The sequence below is a fragment of the Gracilinanus agilis genome, chromosome 2 (assembly GCF_016433145.1).
Source record: "Gracilinanus agilis isolate LMUSP501 chromosome 2, AgileGrace, whole genome shotgun sequence".
In the NCBI taxonomy this organism is placed as follows: domain Eukaryota; kingdom Metazoa; phylum Chordata; class Mammalia; order Didelphimorphia; family Didelphidae; genus Gracilinanus; species Gracilinanus agilis.
Window position 1 is genome coordinate 272,766,342 of NC_058131.1, and position 19,120 is coordinate 272,785,461.

Here is a 19,120-nt window from a genome sequence, read left to right on the forward strand (position 1 = left end):
TCCTCCTCCTCCTTCTTCTCTCCATTTCCACTGTTTCTAGATTAGTCAACATATCCATCTCATCCTGTAAACAAGCCTCAGACATCTTCTTGCTTCCATTCTCTTCATTTTTGAGCTCATCCCAAACACATTACTAGATTTCACACAGACAGGGATGATCTGTGATTTTGTTAGCATAAGGAATTTCCTCTACCAAGGCAGAATTCAATCTATATTAGAGAAATCCCAGGAAGTCACCTGTGGGACACTGGTATAAAATGGATCACACAGTTAACAGAGGTGAGATTTGAACTCAGTTCTCCATAACTCCAAGCTTAACAGTCTGTCTACTATGCAACACTGCCTCTTATTCTGTAAGAGTGAAAACTAAGAGACTGGCCATAAATTAATAATTAAATCAAAAGCAGAAGGGGAAAAAGATAGAAAAATAGGATAAAGATATATAGTTTACCTTCCTCATTGCTTCATTTAGCTTGCTATTCTTGGTCACCATGAGGGTCCCCTAGCCACACTCACAGGAAGTCCAGTCAACTCAAAAACATGGAAGCAAAAAGATAGAAATCCTCTTTTGCCTCAGTTTACCAAACCTTGTCTCTGCCCACTAACTCTCATATGTCATGTCTCAGGAGCCAGCTATGGCTTTCTATTCTGTCTGTGCCACCCAGGGAGGGCAGTCCAGGGGGCATTGCAGAGGAGATCTCCCTGCCCCCTGTCTTGAGATACCTTGACTTCGTTGCTGCCCCTTTCTGTCTGCCATTTTATCCTCTTGACTCAATTTACCCAATGATTTTCCTCACAAAGTCCTCGCTTCAAGGCTGAGTTCAAACTCATGCCAGGGAAATGTAGTCGAAAGGGGGAAGGGAAAATTTCCTTTACACAACTCATTGTCAGATGAATTCTTCCAAAATTGCAATTTTATTATGACATTCCCACAGTAAAAAAACCACCAGTTTCCCATTGTACTAATTCCAAACTCCTTAACCTCAAGGATGGCACTATTCTCAGGAAACTAACATTTAATAAGCACCTACTATGTGCCAAGTGCTATACTAGGGACTTTACAAATATCTCATTTGATTCTTATAACAACTCTGCTGGGTAGGTGCTATTATTATCCTCATTTTATAGATGAGAAAACTTGAGACTAACAGAGCCAAAGTGATTTATCCAAGGTCACACAGCCAGTGTCTGGGGCCAGATTTGAATTCATCTTCTTGACTAATCCCATGTCTCCATCTATATGTTACCCAGCTGCTTCTTAGAATCCATTCGTGTTTTCTTTTATTCATAAATTTGTTCCTTGTGCACAGAGCACTGTTTTAGGTGGTAGAAAGGAGTCATTACACAGCTAACTTGGAGCTTTCCTCCTGCTCTCATGGAATTTACAGTTTAATAGGAGGATAAGACACCAATATAGAATACAAAATATTATTATGCATAATAGAAGGGGCAAATGTAGGAATTGGTTGACTCAGTTCTAAAAAACTCCTTTCTCCACACTTTTATTTTATTTTATTTTAACCTTTATGCCTTAGAATCAGTACTATGTATTGGCTCCAAGGCAGAAGAGTGGTAAGGGCTAGGCAATGGGGGACAAGTGACTTGCCCAGGGTCACACAGCTAGGAAGTGTCTGAGGCCAGATTTGAACCTAGGACCTCCCATCTCTAGACCTGACTCTCAATCCACTGAGCTACCCAGCTGCTCCCCTCCACAATCTTTTAAAGAAACCTTCTAGGAACATTAGCCTTGCTTATAAATTCTCTTGGAGGAAGCCCCATTTATATGGTGTGTTGGCTCAGATCCAATACAGGAAACCTCAGATTCCTTTGGCTGTTGAAATACTGTAGGTATTTGCAAGAGGAGCAGGAATGGTTTATTTTCTTTTGACATCAAAATTACAGTCCCAGCGCATTATAAAGAAATTACCCACCCAGTGACGAGCACAATACATTAACAGGATCAGGCCCCTCTCGCTGCAGCCTCATCTCCTCTTAATTCATGCCTAAACTTAGTAGCTACTGCAGAGTTTTGCCCTTGGAGAGAGTGGCTTTGAGAGGAAAATTCCTGCTGGCTCAACTCAATTCAAGCATTATTTCCTGAGCACCCATTCTGTAGCTGGCCTTTTGCTGTGGGGAGAGAGCAAGGGAAGGGCTGCTTTCCAATCTTAAGGTAGTTGACTATCACTGCCTCAGGAGTGGAGATAAGAAAAGGAACAATTAAAGAATGGCACAAGACAGCAAACAACACAGATATACACTTGTTTGACCATCTGCTTTTTAAAAAATGAAAAGGGAGGGGCAGCTGGGTAGCTCAGTGGATTGAGAGCCAGGCCTAGAGATGGGAGGTCTTGGGTTCAAATTTGGCCTCAGACACTTCCTAGCTGTGTGACCCTGGGCAAGTCACTTGTCCCCCATTGCCTAGCCCTTACTGCTCTTCTGCCTTGGAGCCAATACACAGTATTGACTCCAAGACAGAAGGTAAGGGTTTTAAAAAAAAAAAATAAATGAAAAAGGTGTAAAAAACCATTTGGGCTTCAACATTTTCTTTTTGTTTAACAATCATCATGACTGAATGTTTCACTCTACAAACCAGCTAGTTTGGGATTATGGAGGGAAAGGAATAGACATTTATATAGCCCCTTCTATGTGCCGGGTACTGTGCTAAACATTTTACAAGTAGGTCATTTGGTCCTCCCAACAAAACTTCAACGTAGGTGCTGTTGTTATCCCCATTGGGAAGAGAAGGGAGGGAAGAGGAGGGGAGGGGAGAAGGAAGACTGAAGGGGCAAGGGGAAAGGGACCCAGGGAAGAGGGGTGGGAATGATTAGGGTTAGAGATGACCTTTTTATGTTTCCTTGGACTAATAAACATTTTTAAAAGCCACAGAATTAAAAGCACAGTAAAAGAGAGAAATGAAACGTGTATATTAAAACACAAAATCCAGCACTCAACTGAGAGAGTCCTAACCAAAAATGAGGTAACAATCTCAATCCAGTTTCACAGTTTCAGAAGCATTATGAAGATCAGTAGTCAAATGAAACCGGATCAAAATTATTGCTTATTCCAAGCAATTTACACAACACTGTAAGTGCAAGATAATTTGGGGGAAAGTAATACTAGCTAACATTTATATAATAGCTCGAGGTTTAGAAAGCACTTTACATTGATTATCTAATTTCATCCTCTCAATGCCCTTGTGAGTCAGATGTAAAGATTATCTACATTTTGGAAATAAAATAGGTTAAGAGACTGTCTCTGCTCCAGGTCAAATATCTACCAAGTACCTAAGGCACAATTCAAACTCAAGGCTTCCTCATTCCAGGTCCACTATACTGCCCAGAACACCAAGGTGCCTCACTTGTTTCAAAGTAGAGGTTAATTCAAATTCAACTGGACTAAGAATGTATGAAGCCAGGGGCAGCTAGGTGGCAAAGTGGATAGAATGCTAGGCCTGGAGACTGGAGGTTCTCAGTTCAAATCTGGCCTTAGACACTTCCTAGCTGTGTGATCCTGGGCAAGTCACTTAATCTCAATTGCATAGCCCTTAACACTCTTCTGCCTTATAATCAATACAGTCTTTTTTTTTTTTTTTTTAAACCCTTACCTTCGGTCTTAGAATTAATACTGTGTATTGGTTAAGTGAAAAAAAAAAAATTGGTTAAGTGACTTGCCCAGGATCACACAGGAAGTGTCGGGGGCCAGATTTGAACCTATGACCAACCTAGGACCTCCCATCTCTAGGTGTGGCTCTCAATCCACTGAGCCACCCAGTTGCCCCCTAGTTAGTCTTAATTCTAAGATAAAAGGTAAGGGTTTAAAAAAAAAAAAAAAAAAAAAGAATGTATGAAGTCTCCTACCATATGAAGCCACATGAATCCTCTGAGTCCTTCAAGTTGGGTTTTTTTTTTCCACTCCCAAAAAAAGGAAAGTGGGAGATGCTGGAAGCCCCATTTCTGAGTAGGACATATGAATGCAGAAGAGATAAAGTAAGAAAGAGCACATCAGAGATTTCATGTTCCGTTCTGAGAATCACATTGTAGGAGGGTCAGAGATAAGTGAGAATTTGTTCAGAAGAGATTATCACAATGGTAAAGGGATTGGAGACTTCTCTTTAAGAATCTGGAGTTGGGTGTAGCCTGGAGAAGGGCAGAAGATACTTAAAAAGCTGGCTCTGAGCCTGAGAAGGACTATCATGCTGGAAGAAGAATTATATTTGCTCTGTTTGCCTGAAGAGGACAAAAGTAAAAAACAACGGGGCAAAAGCTACAGAAGGGGCAGATGGCACAGTTTGAGATAAAGAAGAATCCCTTGACTAGCAGAAAGGGCCAACAACGGACCGAATAGCTTCAGGAAGAGGTGGGTTCCCCTATTACCAGGGATAGGGGAATCCCAACGTGAGGCTGGAGTACTAATTGTCAGAGATTCTGTAGAAGGGATTTTTATCCAGGTATAGAGTACATCCAATGGTTCCTTCTCATTTAGAGTCTTGGAGGAAGATGAAGAGAAGGGAGTTGGGGAGAAAAGGAGGGAAGTCCAGTATTCTTTCAGTCACTAACCCATTCCTCATCCCCTCATCCCCTACAGACATAGATTGCTGCTACTGGTTTCCCCACCTTCCCCCCCCCCCCCCCCCCAGGAAAGAGCTTGCCTATTTAAAGATATCATCTGGTTCTTTCTCAGTCCCCTTCTTCTGGATTTGTCCAGTCCTAGGTCCAGCCCTGTGGACAAATATTCTGGCTGTATTCAGAGCAGGTGCGTAAAATCCCCTTCTTGACTCTTTTCTTTATGCTTCTCTCCCCTCTACGGGATAACTTTTCAGAAGTTTCTAATGTGTTGGCTGGCAGGCAGCAATTTTTCTCTGAGATTATAAATTTCAGCTCTCGGCCTGATACAGCAGATGTTGGTCCTGTACCGGGACTCAATTGCTCCCCCGTGACAGAAAGCGATTGATTTTTTCCCTCAGACTGCATGGACGGATTAACACTGTGATAAATGACTCAGGATTGATTTTCACTTAATTGACAATTTGGTGAACCTGTTTTAAAAATCCCAAGGTTTGGCCCACGGAGTGAGTATTCATGGGTAATATATAGTTTGATCAATAAGGGCTGGCTTAACAGCCCCATAGTCTTAGGAGAGGAGGCAGGTAGACCAGCCCAGGAGTGGGAGGTGTCTGCCCCCAGGACCTGATGGGATGGAAAGAACAGCAACAGAGGGCAGTAGAACCCCAGTGAACATGGAAATGCTGGCTCTTTCCTTTTTTCCTATCCTGAACAGTACCAGAGAATGAATAAGAAGCTGAACTCTGTCTGAGCTGGCTAGTTGCAAAATCTCTTAAAGGAAGTGATGTTTTAGCATCACTATACATTCTATCTTGTAATAGAAAGGTTACTAGAGTCAGGGCATCTGGGTTTGAATCTTGCCTCTTCTATTTATTGCTTGTGTGACCTTGGGCAAGAATCCTAATGTTTATGGGCCTCAGTTTCCCCATCTGTAAAAGAGGGACAATGTGACCTTTAGAGTTTCCCTACCATCTCTAAGTCCTGTAGTCCTACAACTCCTATGTCTTACTGCATGTTCCCTTGGGAAACCATAGCCTCCACTTCCTTTTCCCAGGAGAAATTAAAAACCCGAGTCTCAGACTTCCTCCTTTTTGGTCAGGGCCTCAGTATTTATGATGCCAATATTGAAGATGATAACAGCCACTATGGGATGGTCTCAGATTTAGAATCGCAGAATGTCACAGCTGGAAGGGACTTTTAGGTCCCCTTAATTCAATCTTCTCACTTTATGTATAGGGAAATTGAGGTCCAAAGAGAATTATTTGCTCAAAGTCACACACAGGTAACTGGTAGAATTGGACAACTACTACATTGGTACTACTATGGCTAGGTAGCATGAATATAGTATCTAATATTTGCCAGGCACTGTGCTAAACACTTTATATATATTACCTTGATACTCACAACAGCCCAGTGAAATAGGTGCCATTATCCTCATTTTACCTTTCTGGAGAAAGTGAATCAAACAGTAATTAAATGACTTCCCAGAGTCACACAGCTAGCAAGTGTCTGAGACTGGATTTGAATCTAGATCTTTCTGGCTCCAGGCTCAGCACTCTATCCACGGTGTCACCTAATTACCTCTAGGACTAGCACCGAGGTTTCAACTCCCGACTCAGTCAGTGCTCTTTCCTCTCTTGTCTTCAGGTTTGAAGGTAGCTATACTGACTCACAGTCTATCTCTAAGTGACAGATTGGCTACCCGGAGCAATCGGCACTGTTTCATCTTGTTTCCCTGCTGACTAATGGCGTGGATTTCTAACCAAATTTAGGGGTTTAGTCTGTATCCAGGGAGCAGAGTGAAACTATTATAGAGGGTAAGACACCATCCTGACCACCATGAGCTACATGCTTTACCTACCTGGCAAGCCAGCCACAGATCATTTCCCTACTCATTGCCCATTGGTTTTCCCCCAACAAAACCCTCGAGTGTTTCTAGAGTGCTCAGAGAGTACTGAAGAAAAACATTGGAATATTTTTTGTTGAACTGTAAAATCTTAAGAGTTAGAAAGGACCAGAGATATCAACGTCCCCAATCCTCACCTGAAGTATTTATTTTTAGGTATTTTACATACACTTATATATGACTCTTATAAATTGTAAACTCCTCAAGGGCAGGGACTGCTTCATTTTTGTTGTATCCTTGGCCCCTGGCAGAATGACTAGTATGCAGTAGGTGCTTAATAAAATGTTTATTGATTGATTAAAGCATCGGTATTTTTTTTTTAAACCCATACCTTCCATTTTAGAATCAATACTGTGTACTGGTTCTAAGGCAGAAGAGTGGTAAGGGCTAGGCAATGGGGGTTAAGTGACTTGCCCAGGGTCACACAGTTGGGACATATCTGAGGCCATATTTGAACCCAGGACTTCCTGTCTCTGGTCCTGGCTCTCAATCCACTGGGCCACCCAGCTGGCCCCTAAAGCACCAGTCTTATCTATAATGCCATCTATCTTCCTCCTGGACATTTTCAGAGCTAGGGAGTTTGCCACAGGGGGCAGTGCTGAACTTGGTTTGGATCCCAGCTCTGACACCAAGTAGCTATGCGACTAGGGAAAACCCCTTTAAACTCTGAGTCTTGTTTTCCTAATCTGTAAAATGGCAATAAACATATTGCCTCACCTGTCTTGGATTGTTGTAAGAAGGACAGTAACATTTTGCAAGCCTTAAACTTCTGAGTCAATGCCTGTTGTTATTGTTACCACCCAAGGCAGCACATTTCACTTGACAGCTCTAATCGTTAGGAAGGGCTTCCTTCTATCCATGTGAAATTCATTTCCCTAGGACTTCCACTCATTGCTCAAGTTCTGTCTCTAGGGCCAAGAAAAACAAGTCTAATCCCTCTTTCTCATGTGTGTGGCCTGTTGGGAACCTAAGTCGAAGTGTCAGAGAAAAGTCACTTCGGGGACAGAGCAACCCCCTCAGTCCCATCTTCTGAAACTTGCCCGCTTCCCCCCCCCCTTCCCCCACCCACCAATCTCCCTCCCCGCCGCCCAGCTGAGGATACTGTTTCTTAAATGAAATAAAAACAGCAACCAAATTCACCTTCGCCACCTGTCTCTAAACTCATTAGTGCTGGCTTAGGAGGAGCCACTGTAACCCAACCTCCCCATAGAGCTGGTAATCTCCACCTGGGGCCCACTGCAGACAAAAGGATAAATTAAGTCAAGGGAACAGTGAAAGTCAGAGGCCAAGTGGTGAGGAATTTACTCCTCCCTCCCCCCAAGGAAAACAATGACTTTCCCCTATATTCGCCGTTGTAACTTTCCGACTCTCACCTGCTCTTGCAAGGGCATATCCTCAAGGGTTTAGCATTTAATATAACATTTGGATATAGTATTTTAGGAACCACTTTTCTTTAAACCGAACCTATTTAGGGGGTTCTGGCCCCATGTTGCATAATGTAGTAGAGAGAACTTTTTAAGTTAATTTCACCCCCTCATCCCCATGGATTCCAACCTATCCCCTCAAGCCTCATGAGGACCATGCTCAATTCAGAGAGAACAATTGTCCTGGTGTAGGGTGAAGAGCACCAGATAGGGAAGAAGGAAAAAGAAGAATTTATTAAGCACCTACTATGTGCTACACACTGTGCCAAACACTTTACAAATATCTCATTTGATCCTTGCAACAACCCTGAGAGGTAGATGCTCTTACTATCTCTATTTTACAGTTGAAAAAACTGAGACAGTTAGAGGTTACTTGATTTGCTCAGGATCACACCGATAGTAAGATTTGTGAGTTCATAGTTGGGTCAGCAAGGTAGCAAAGAGAAGGTAGATTAAGTCCTTGATCTGCTACTAACTCGGCATCTGATGGGTCACTCCCTGTTACTGTGGCTCCTTCAGTATCATTGTCTATAAAATGAAGAGATAGGCCTAGATGATGCCTCTGGTGTCCTGGGTTTCTCTGATTCTAAGGAAATCTTTGTGTTTTGTTGTTGTTCACTTGTTTTCAGTCATGTCTGACTCTTTGTAACCCCATTTGGGGTTTCCTTGGCAGGGTTACTGGAGTGGTTTGCCATTTTCTTCTCCAGCTCATTATATAGATGAGGGAACTAAGGCCAACAGAGTTAAATGACTTGTCTAGGGTCACACAACTAGTAACTTTGGTAGCGCTGTTCTTAGTCGGGTGATGGCACTGACACTCGTAGCCATTTTTGATGACACTCGGCCGCATACAGAGAAATATGGGGTTGTAGCCGAGGAGGAAACATTGGCTGTAGTGTAGTGTAGACACTCTGTGCACTATAGATGACAATTCTACCTATATTCACTTACCTATTTTGGTTTATTAAATACAGTTACATATTGCAATTATACATTTTCTCATTTTTTTGGTGAATTTTGACACACCAAGCTCAAAAGGTTGCCCATCACAGACTTATACCATGGGAAAATTAGAGTGATAACTCCAGTCCCTTTGCTTTTTGCGGGGTGGAAGGCCGGGAAGAGAAGGTGGGTATGGGAGGTACAGATGGAGAGATAGAGTATACTGCTCTGACTGGGCAGCAACACAAGGATCCAACTTGTAGGGAAGATCTGACACTCATACAAGCTAGGGCACAGATCTGATCATATTATTCTTCCACTCAAGAAGCTCCAGAATACTTTTTTTGTCTTTAGGATAAAACAAACGATTTTCTATTAGTTATTAAAATCCTTTACAATCCAGTTCCAGTTTACCTTTCCAGGTTCATTTCTTCTTTCAACCTTTTTTTTTTTAAATTCAAATATATTTTATTTTCTCAATTACACTTAAAAATAATTTTAAAGGGGCAGCTGGGTAGCTCAGTGGAGTGAGAGCCAGGCCTAGAGACAGGAGGTCCTAGGTTCAAACCCGGCCTTAGCCACTTCCCAGCTGTGTGACCCTGGGCAGGTCACTTGACCCCCATTGCCCACCCTTACCAATCTTCCACCTATGAGACAATACACCGAAGTACAAGGGTTTAAAAAAAAATAATTTTAAACACATGTTTTCCAAAATTATAAGATCCAAACCATCTCTCTCCATTCCTTCTTTTCCCTCAGTCCAGACATGGTAAGCAATTCGATTATGCAAAACACTTCCATATTGGTCATTGTTGTAAGAGCACACTCATACAAAGCCAAACCCCCAAAATAAAACCATAAAAACACTGATGTGAAAATGCTTTGATTTACAACCATTCCACTCCAATTGTTCTTTCTCTGGAAGTGGATAACATTCTTTGTCATAAATCCTTTAGAAATGTCCCAGATCATTGTGTTGCTGAGAGTAGCCAAGTTTTCAGTTGATTATCATACAATATTACAGTTATTGTGTACAATGTTCTCCCGGTTCTGCTTATTTCACTTGCATCAGTTCCTGCAGATCTTTCTAGCTTTTTCTGAAGTCATCTTGCTTATCATTTCTTGTTTCCAGGTTCATTTCACATGACTCCCCTTTATACATTCTATTACCTACCAAACTAGCCTTCTAGTTGTTCCACCTCCATGATTCTCCATCTGTCATTTCAATCCCTTTGCACAGAATGTCCTCCATGTTAGAAATTTCCTTTCTCTTGGATCTCTACCTCTGCAAATTCTACTTTCTTTCAGGGTTCCTCTGTGAGGCTTCTCTGGATCCCCACACTTGCTTGAGTTCTCCCCTGACTCCTGACCATACCTTGTGTCTATTTTGTATTTATTTATCATTTACCTATTGTTTCCCTTTAGTAGAATATAAACTTCTTGAAGACAGGAATGATTTTGGTTTGTGTCACTGTAAATCCAGTAAATACAGAGCTGGGTGAGTGTATAATTGATACTTAGGAGCTTATAAGTGAATGAATGAGGCTATATAGCCTCCAGCACTGAGGCAAGGAGAAAACTGTCCTTTCCATTACCTAACTCATAGGGTAGTTATGAGCAAAGTATTTCTTGACCATTAAGGGCTTAAGAAATGTGTTATTTTATCATTGTCACTGACATGATTTTAGATTTTCTCTTAGGGATTCTCCTTTGTGTTTTATTAACTCCTTTCAAGGAGGCCTTTATGTTTGTTTTTTTTTCCTTAAATCTTTACCCTCTATCTTAGAATAGTCAGAAGAGCAATAAGGGATAGATAATTGAGGTTAAGTGACTTGCCCAGGGTCACACAGCCAGGAAGTATCTGAAGCCACATTTGAATCCAGGACCTACTATCTCCAGGCCTGGCTCTCAATCCACTGAGCCACCTAGCTGCTCCCTTTATGTTCTTTTTAATTTGGTCTTGCAGGGAGTAAATATATTAGGGAACAGGGGACACAATGTATTCTGGATCCTGAACCTTCTAATGATTATTTTAGTCCTTGTATATTTTTACTCATCTAAATATCAACACTCTCTGGAACCAAATCAATAGCATGGTTGGGTAGCTAAATTATAGACTCCTATCATTTTGAGTTGAAAGAGGCCATGGATTTACTCTGTCCCAACTCCATCATTTAGCAGATGAGGATATATTTTTAAAAATCCTTATCTTTTGTCTTAGCATCAATAATAAGTATTGGTTTCAAGGCAGAAGAGCAGTAATGTAAAAAGTAAAATAAAGAAGAACAAGTAGGGTTAAATGACTTCTCCAGGGCTACACAGATAGGCATTGTCTGAGGCTAGATTTGAACCCAGGACATCCCATCTCTAGGCCTAGCTCTCTATCCAGAGAGCCATCTAGCTGCTGCTACAGATGAGGCCTAGAGGCAGGAAATGACTTGTCCAGGGTCACACAGGAATTATGTAGCAGAGCCAGTGGAGGGCAGGGTATGGAGTGTTCAGAGAAGACTACACTTCCAGTTTGAGGGATTGCTGAGCAACTTTGTCTCACTTAAATCCAACTCACAGGCAAGTCAAGATATCACCTCACAACACCGTAGATCTTTAAAAACAAAGTATGAACAATAGCAGAGCTAGAATTCAAAGTCAGATGTTTTGAGTCTAAATCCAGTGTTTTCTCCACTATACAGCACCATCCTTAAAGGGTTAGTCTTTTTAAAAATTTTATTTATTTATTTAGAATATTTTTCCATGTTTCCATGATTCATGTTCTTTCCTTCCCCTCTTCCCTCCCCACTCCTGGAGCTGATAAGCAATTCTACTGGGTTATTCATGTATCAATGTTCAAAACTTAAAGGTTTAGTTTTAAAGTCTACTTCTCCTGGTCAGAGAGAAGGGTAAGAGAAGAAAGACTTCATTAGGGTAGATATTCCTGCTTACAGGTGAAACATTCTATTTCTAATACTGTTTTATGAGCCCCCTGTTCAAACTACCTTTCTCCAAATAGTACCACTGCATATAGATATGTCTGTGTAAAGGCCAAAAGAAAGAAAACCAGTTTTTGGTTATCATTTATGGCTTAGGTGACCTTAGGTTAGTCATTCTTTGTGAACCTCAGTTTCCTCACATATAAAATGGGAGAGAATAATTTACTACTTCATAAATTTATTAAAGAATGATATATTAAAAGCCCTGACTGAAGAGTTTGTAAATAAGCAGATTTAAGCTTAATAGAAGGAAAAGCTTCCTGACAATCAGAATTACTCAAAAATACAGCAGGAGGAAGGAAGGAAGGAAGGAAAGGAAGAAAGAAGAAAAGGAGGGAAGGGAAGAACAAAAGAAAGAAAAAAGGAAGAGAAAGAAAGAGGAAGGAAGGAAAGAAGGAAGGAAGGAAAAAAGGAAGGGAGAGAGAGGGAGGGGAAGGAAGAAATAAAAAAGAAAGGAAGGGAGAGAAAGAAAAAGGAAGGAAGGAAAGAAGGAAGGGAGGGAGGGAAAGAAAGAAGGAAGGAAGGAAGAAAGAAAAAGAAAAAGGAAGGAAGGAAGGAAGGAAAAAAAAGTATTTATTAAGTGCTTACAATGTGTCAAGTGCTTTATATCTCATTTTATCCCTACAACAATTCTGGGAGGAAGGTGCTCTTATTACTTCACATTTTATAGCTGAGGAAACGGAGACAGGCAGAGGTTAAGTGACTTTCCTAGGATCACCCAGCCAGGATGTCTCTGAGGCCATATTTGAATTCAATCCATCCTGACACCAGGCCCAGTACTTCAACCACTGAATGGAAGACCGCCTGTCTCCAGGCCATGCTTCTCTGAGATCCACTGAACAACCTAGTTTGCCCCCTTAATTCAACACTTCTTAAATATCTACTATGCACATAGGAGTATGCTATTTGTTGGAACAGAAATAAAACCTAGGTTAGACATACTCTTGACTCCTTTGGAGTTTACGATATAATGGTGAGAATAAGACAGCCATAAGGATGTCTGTAATTGTGAAGTGCATGGGAGAGGCAAAAGGGGTTGCAAATAGGAAGGACTATTACTTACATGAGAGATCAGGAAAGCCTTTTGAGGGTGGCAGTGTTTTAAACGGGTTGGAGGCGGCCACTGGTCTCCACCCCACTCCTGGGGTTCAAAGTCACTGAGCCTAAATCTGATTGTTTCTACTGCAACCTTTTTAACAAGCTAAACAACATTCCGGCCCTATCCCAGAAAAGTTGGCAAACACTTCACATTAGAGCTTTAATTATTGGATTCACAAAATCATCTATTGCCCATTGATCTGTTTTTTAAGAATGTCCTGGTACTGATTAAAATAGCTGGTAATTAACCAGTGATTAGAGAGATTTTCCTCTCTTAAGCCAAGCCACAGAATTGGCACAGACTCGAATTCATCAAGAATTGCTGATAACTAGTAGACAAGTCTCATTAAAGATCGAAAAGCCCAAGCGTAGTTGGAGAAAAACAAGGAAAAAATCAAGATGCATAAGAAGGGCTTTTGTTAGCTGGAGGTATGCTAGATTCCAGATTCCAACATTGTTGTCTCTGAGCTGTTTCAAAATTCCAAGCTAACACAAGGATCAGCCGTGACTCGAGGGGGCTGTTGATGAAGAAGTGAAGGATCATATATACAAAATAAGACACATTTTTGGACATGGCTGCTATGGAAATTTGTTCTGTATGAGTATGCATATTTGTTGCAGAGTTTGCTTTGTTCTCTCCAGTATCTGGGGACATGGGTGATAGAGAGAAAAAAACCAAATGCTTGATAATTAAAAAAATAAAAATAAAAATCAAAGCCAAAATTCCAGAGCAGCAATGAAAACAAGGAGTAGATGATGATTTTGGAAGGACTCCTGCCAGTGTTGCTTAATTCCAGGAAGCTGGTGTCCTTACTTGAGGGACAAGCTCCGGCTGCTCAAGTCAGGATTGTTATAATGGTTATAGGGCTGCTTCCCCAGAGCATAAAGCATTTCCAATCTAGTTTCAATGGGGGAAGGGTAGGTGGGTCACTACACCAACACTTTCACTCTCAAATAATCTTCAGTTCTAAGGGACATTTCCTAGAGAACCAGATGTTGGTCAGTGGATACTCTATTGTTGATCTCAGTTTGGTATCTAACTTGAAAAAATGCCCCAACCTACTTTTCTAGTACTTTCCCCACTACTTCCCTGCTCAAACCCAACCACCTCTATTAGACAGTCCTCCCACCTATTTGCTAGACATACATTATACACACTCACCTCTATGCCTTTTTTTTTACTCTTCCCCAGACTGGAGTGTCATGCCCTCTCTTCTTGCCCACATAAATTCTGTTCATCATTCAGGGTCCAGATTGAGGCCCACCTCTTTCATGAAGCCTTCCCTGACTATCACAACACACCCCGTACAAGACAAATTATGATATATTTTTGCATCTATGAGTCTTCTTTTCTCATCTAGGTTCTAAATTCCCTGAGGGCAGGAAGCAGATCTTATTTCTTTATATGGTGGCAGAGTGGAAAGGGCCCATGATTCAGAATCAGATAATCAAGTTCAAATCCTGCTCTGTTACTTGTATGGCCTTGGACAAGTCCCTTTCCCACTCTGGACCTTAGTTTCCTCATCTATAAAATGAAAGACTTGGACTAGATGGCCTCTAAAGTCTCTCCCAGCTCTAAACCTACATAAGACTCTGATACACACGCATAACAATGACTCAGGACAGTAGTTAGCAAATTTAAAGCTCAGGAAATATTTGAATACTAATACACTGGAGCTGGAAGGGCCTTTAGGCTTCCCTCATTTTGCACATAATAAACTGAGTTCTAAAGGAGGTAGCTGACTTGTCCAAGATCACGTGGATGGACAGAGCTGAGACTAGAACTCTAGTCACTTGAATCCCAATTCAGGGCTCCTTGTCTTGAAGCACAATGTATTTTCCTTGGACCCTAGGGATCAGAAAGGGTTAATGTGGATTTTTTCTCCTCCTTCCCCTAAAGAGATTTTGCTTTCTTTGCTGCATTTTGATGTTGCAGACTTACTTCAGAGGTTCAGGGCTTTGTAGCTTAATCCCCACTGTAGTAATAAAAAATTTTAATCCTGTGTTTAAAATATGAGATTTACTTGTCAAAAATCTGGCTGTTGAGATCAGAGTGGGGGTGCAAAAATGACAATGTCAGTTTAGAAGAAGCAATTCTCTTCGTGTCTAGCCAAAGACAAATTGGACAGACTCAGGGCTGACCTTTTAGGGGTGGGGAACAGGTGAAAAATCACATTGCCCTTGTCTCTCCCCAATCCTCCTGTAATATTTGTATTCAGCTAAAATAAAATTATGCTGGCCACCCAGGACAGGACATAAAAGTGGAATCCTTGGTAGCCTTCTCTTTCCTGGTGAGTGATAAAATTGTATGGCACCTGGTCAGAATAATTGACTAAATTCAGTTATGTCAATGAATTAAGCAAGAAGAATCTTCCTGGGAACTCAGGGACATGAACACTATGGTCTTTGGGGGAGAATGCAAAAGAGTTGAATTTTTTTATAAAACCCTGAAAATTTCCGCTTGTGTTTTATTTTTATTTTTTAAACCCTTTCCTTCAGTATTAGAATCAATACTGTATATTGGTTCCAAAGCAGAAGAGTGGTAAGGGGGCTAGGCAATGGGGGTTAAGTGACTTGCCCAGGGTCACACAGCTAGGAAGTGTCTGAGGCCGGGTTTGAACCCAGGACCTCCCGTCTCTAGGCCTGACTCTCACTCCACTGAGCCACCCAGCTGCCCACTCTGTGTGTGTTTTAACAAAAGAAGACACATTGGGAAGGGTTAGTTCCATTTTTTAAAACCCTTACCTTCCATTTTAGAATCAATACTATGTATTGGTTCTAAGGCAGAAGAGTGGTAAGGTCTGGGCAGTGAGGGTGCAGTGACTTGCTCAGAATCACACAGCTAGGAAGTATCTGTGACCCGAATTGAACTAGGTCTCTAGACATGACTTTCTATTCACTGAGATACTTAGCTGCCCACATGAGTTAGTTTTTTATTATCATGATTTTTATCCTTCAAACTCTAATATTCTTCCAATAATACTATATGCCTGTGAATCATAGAACACTCTAGTCTTAAAGAATCAAAATTTCAGGGGACCCAAAAGATAATGGAAAATATAGGGAATGCAAGTAGGTTGAAGCATATTAACGATGTGACTTGCATGAAAGAAATGGAATGAGACACCATTGAGGTATGACCAGAAAGGGAGGTGAACCGGTCATGTAACAAGAACAAAGAATGAACAATGGCTGCACCAGTATTCATGAAATATTAAAAGATCCAGAGGAAAGCTTCCAGTATATTAGGCAAATTCTCTATGGAGGAGTTATGGAAAGACATAGACAAGAATTGTATATGAAGACGTGAGTTCAAATTCTGCCTCAGACACTTATCAACTGTGTGGCCTTGGGCAAATCATATAACCTTTCAGCATCACCTGTATTATACATAGTCTTTCAATTTCCTCATCTATAAAAATGAGGATAATTTCATTTATCTCCCAGGGTTGTGGTGAGAACCAAATGAAATAGCTTATGTAAAGTGCTCCGCAAACCTTAAAGCTTATAGATGCTAGCTATAGCGATGATAACAAAAACAATGAACACAAGAAGAATTGACTGACGTGTTTTAATGTGCTAAGGTATGCCAAGCACTTTTTTGTAGAGATGGAAAGGTTCTGAACTGACTTGGCAGAGGGAGTCGAGTAAGCGCAGATGAGATCACAATGGATCATGAACGTTAATTGTTGTTAATAAAAATAATGGTTTAAATTTCTATAGTGCCTTAAGCTTGACAAAGGGTTTTCTTTACAACAAAAACTGGGAGGAAGCTACTACAACTATTTCTATTGCCATCTTATAAAATTTATATTATTTATAATTTATAAATATTTATAATATATTTATTATATTTCTAATATAAATGAAGAAATTGAGCCTCAGAGAAAGTAAGTGGACTGTCCAAAGTCACAATGTGGGGTTCAAACTCAGGCTTTCCCACTCCAGGTCAAGGAATTGTTTTTTTCTTATGGGATTCTCAAAGACCAGCAAGACCGGGTCTTATTGATGCTGAGTGCCTCGTTTTAGATGAGAGCAGGTTAGCATGGTTGAAGTATCCCCCAACAAAGCAAGTTGAATTTATGCTGGGAGCTTTTAACCAAATGTATCCTTCTGACCCATCCATTATTCACATTGGAACTGGGCATCTGCCATTGCTGTCCCAGTGTTCTCAGGAAGTCTGACTCAAGAGGGGAAAAAAATAGAGAGGCTTGTTTCAACTATGTTAAAATGAACACTAATATCACTGGCATTGAAATCACTCAAGAGTCTAATCTCACACTCAGGGACAATTAAACAGCCACTAGTCCTGATGGGTTCCTTCCTCAGGCCAGCTAAACATGCCTTAGGGGAGAGGTTATGGGAGTAAGAGTATGATGCATGCCCAGGTTTAATAAAGTGAAAGTTGTCTCATCCAAAAAAAAAAAATGGGGGTTTCAAGTGAGGGACTCGAGGACTGCCACAGTGTGTGAGACTAATCAACCAAAAAGGTTTGGCCCTTTGGAAACCATTTGATTCATCAGCATAATGGTTTTGCAAGACGAATTTGAGGGAACTGAGGTGTTAAGGCTTTTGTCTCCAGTGCCAATCACCAATCCCTCTGCCAAGGCAGGAATGTGGGCTCAAAGTCCTGCACAAAGCAGGGGGAATTGGATCTCCGTGGTCCTGAAACTAGAGTCTCTCTGCTTCCCAGGGCTGCTCTCTCTTCTTGGTTTTCAGGGGCTTTAGTGCCAGCATCGAATGTCTAGACCAGACATTCCTCCATACTGGTCTCTGGTTCTTACAGACGGCTACATTTCCCCCCCAGCAGAGTGATTTCTCTAGTGCTCTTAATTCCGACCGAATCTAACCAGAACACTAAATCTTTTTGTTTCAAATTTGAACATTCATTCCTTTTGGTGAACTGACACATGATGACATTATAGTAAACCAGGGGTAGAAGGACTGGGAATTTAGACTACTAAATTATTCTGTGAGAGCCAGCACCTTGTAGGTAGTGGACTGGCATGGGAACCAAGAAGACCTGGGTCCCAATCTTGCCTCTGACATATATTGGCTGCTCAGTTATGGGCAAGTCCCTCGAATATGAATGCTTCCAGAAAATTTCCTAAACTATAATTGCAAAACAGTTAATATGATAGTAATTTCCTACAAGATAAAATGACATCATCCAGCTAGAAGGACATTGTTGTTCAGTCATGTAATCCCATTTGGGGTTTGCTTGGCCAAGATACTAGAGTGGTTTGCCATTTCCTTCTTGAGGCCATTTTACGGATGAGGAAACTGAGGCTAGTAGGGTGAAGTGACTTGCCCAGGGTCACACAACTAGTGTCAGGTCAGATTTGAACTCAGGAAGATATCTTCTTGACTCTAGGCCTGGTGCCCTATCCACTACATCACCTAGCTGTCCATAGATGAACATTAGAGTTCATATATTCCAGTGCTATGCCCCATCCTCCCCATTTTACAGATCAGAAACCGAGGTCCAAGGAGTCTGAATGACATGCCAAAGTCATCCAGGTAATACGTGGTAGGGCCAAGATCTGAATCAAGGTCTTCAGACTCTATATCTAGAGCCCTTTCTACTATATCACACTGCCTCACAGGTCTGGAACAAAATTATTTTTTAAAAATGTTCTGGTAGCATAAATTATCTCTTTGTAGACCAGAGAGCCTTGGGAGAGGATGAATAGAAACAAATTTGCTTCTGTTTTTAAATTGGGCAATTAAGTGGTTATTATTTCTCTAATTTCTAACAGAGAGAATCACTTATTGACTTTGTACAAACCTAAGTGTTAATTTGTTGGGGGAGTTGGGGAAGAGGAATTGACTTTTGAAATGTCAGAAATGGTACAGGAATTTGAAGTTAGAAGTATATTTTCTTCTTTCAAACTGAAATTAATTAGCCAAAGCTATCCCAAGTCTATGAAGGGATCAGAAAGTGATCGTCTACTCTGTCAGGCAAACATTTATTGGACAAGAGACATACAGAGATTCATAGATCAAGATAGACAGATAGACATAGAAAGTAAAAAACAGAAATAGAGACAGAGAGAAATGGAGACAGAGATGGAAAGATAGAGATAGAGAAACAGACAGATGGGAAGGGAGAAGGAGAGAGAGAGAGAGAGAGAGAGACAGAGAGAGAGAGAGAGACAGAGAGAGAAAGAGAGAGAGAGAGAGAGAGAGAGAGAGAGAGAG